Here is a 2,383-nt window from a genome sequence, read left to right on the forward strand (position 1 = left end):
CTCTCTCTCCTCTTTCCCTCTCTCTCTCTTTCTCCTCTTTCCGTCTCTCTCTCTCTCTCTCTCTCTCCTCTTTCCGTCTCTCTCTCTCTCTCCTCTTTCCGTCTCTACTTCGATCCTACTGACTGAATTTCCCCAGTGAAATGGATCCAAAAACTAATGAAACTCCGCTGCTGGAAAAGCAGTCTTCTTCTGACATTTTCTCTTTCAAAGTGCAGCGTCTGGATGGGGAACGAAATAAAAAAAATTAAAAAGTTCAAGAAAACGTGAAAAATAAATAAAGCGCGGCTTGGTGGTCATGCAAACACAGTAGCGCCACTTTACAGGGTTTGGTAGTGAAGCGCTACTTTCATTTTCTCATCTATTTTTCAAAAGCATTGTTTTCCCCAGGTGGGGAAGCACACCATTCCTGGAGGTACTGCAATACCAGGTTGATGCATGGACTGGACAGAGGAAGCTCCTATTCCATCTCCCTGTTCCAAAAATCAGTTTAATATATGGTCCTCCGATAGAGGAAGTATCAGATATTAAACTTATAAGAACAGATTTAATTCAAAAATATATGTTATTGAAGATCAAGTATAATACAAGGGAATAAATAATTACATATCATACAGAAAAACAAGCAGGGGAATGCGGCGACCTCTAAATAATACATGAGTGTACAATGGCATTTCGACGACATTGTAGAAGACAACTAGAGTAATACATCTGAAAAAAAACACATAATTCAAGAACAGGTCATCAAAAATGACAAATATATACAAAAACTCGCCAAGCAGAACACTGGAAAAAACATCAAGAATACTATCAAAAACTAAAAACCACATCCAGGCCTAGCACCATTTTAGAGTATCAATCAAGAAACCCCATTTTCCAACAATCATAGCAGAGCACTGCGCTAGCGACTCCTTACCACCCAGGAAAGGTCTACGAAAAAAGAAAAACAGACTGCGCATAGTAATCCTGTTCCCGCCAATGAGTGACAGAACTCAGGAGGGAAAGCCCTTTTACCCCTTACAGACAGCATATCAAAATGAAGTCTATGTTCTCTGGATATAAAAACTGAAGACATCTTCTTGCACTGTTCTGATCATTAACAAGCAGCCAAAGTCCAGCAGAGTTCAGCAGGATAGCTTCCAACCAAAAGTACGCAAGCTAACATGTACTAAAAAGGTACAAATAACAGCAGTTGCCTCTGTGCAGAAGTACAAAGGTGTTTTGAAACATACAGTTCAGCTGAAACAATTGGAAGATAATGTAAACATAAGCACATTACATGCAGGTTTAACCCCTTCCATGCTCATGACGGAACGATTCCGTCATGAGCATCGGTTGAGCTGTGCTCATGACGGAACCGTTCCGTCATGGCCCCGCCCGCGCTCGAACCCTTCAGCACCGCGGGGGAATCCGCGCAGCGCTGAAGGGGTTAAGGAGAGTATCAAGAGTCCAGGCGCAATGAAGCCCTGAAAATCAGGAGGAGAATAGATTATGTCCCTACCCCTGCGGTCCAGGGGTCAGACGCCTCTCAGGGTGGACGAAAAACCGAAACACAGGCGGCCCAAGACATACTCTTCCTTTTGACATCCTGTTCAAAGTACTCTTTAACTGCCTTTTGAGCAATCCTCCAAACAGCAACTGGTGAGAGAGTGTCTGTTTGTTAACACCATCACGTTTCTAGCATGACAAAGAGCAGTCTTCACAGCAGAAATAATGTAGCAAACCACTCTCCATTGTTCTGGGTGCCAAGGTCCCGTGCCTGATGCGTGCATCACCAAACGATATGTCAGCTGTTCTTCCAATAGATGATGTCTCAGGTACTGCAGAGACAACTCCAAACTGGTGTGGCAAAAGGGCAATCCCAAAAGACATGCGCAGCTGATTCCTCATCTCGACATCCCTCCCTAGGACAGCCTGGAGATAGCGCTAAGGATCTACGGTGCAAGGCTCTCTTCGTTGGTAATACCTCATGTGCCGCCCTCCAATGGAGATCTTGATGAAAACCTAAAATCTTTGGATGGGCCATTCCAAGCCAAGCGGCTCTGGATCTTTCTTCTGTCATGTTTGGCACTGTAGTCACCGGTGACCTGCTGGACACAAAATCAGACACTATTTTAAACTATTTCCAACAAAAAGATTCTAGCGTTTGCAGTCGATAAGCAGTCAAAAAACTTTTGACAAAACCATAACATTCAGGCGATGAAAAGGCAAGGGGTGAAACATTTTTTGGTGTCCACATTTTCAGGGATCTTAAAACAAAACCTAGGTTATATTTCACAAAAGTTCCCGCTTTGGACTAGACAAAGAAAAACATGTGTAAATGAACAAAAACAAAATACAAATGAAGGATATGTCGCAGATCATGTAAGTTCATTCCCCCTGCACT

The 2,383-nt window shown here is 43.1% G+C and overlaps 1 non-coding gene across 1 annotated transcript; it reads right to left on the reverse strand.

Moving 5' to 3' along the window:
- Positions 1-390: 390 nt before the first annotated feature.
- LOC146816842 (U2 spliceosomal RNA) lies at positions 391-575 on the reverse strand. The gene has a single exon (XR_014964959.1). It is a non-coding gene; the product is annotated as a U2 spliceosomal RNA (small nuclear RNA).
- Positions 576-2,383: the final 1,808 nt, after the last annotated feature.

The sequence above is a fragment of the Triturus cristatus genome, chromosome 6 (assembly GCF_964204655.1).
Source record: "Triturus cristatus chromosome 6, aTriCri1.1, whole genome shotgun sequence".
NCBI lineage: Eukaryota > Metazoa > Chordata > Amphibia > Caudata > Salamandridae > Triturus > Triturus cristatus.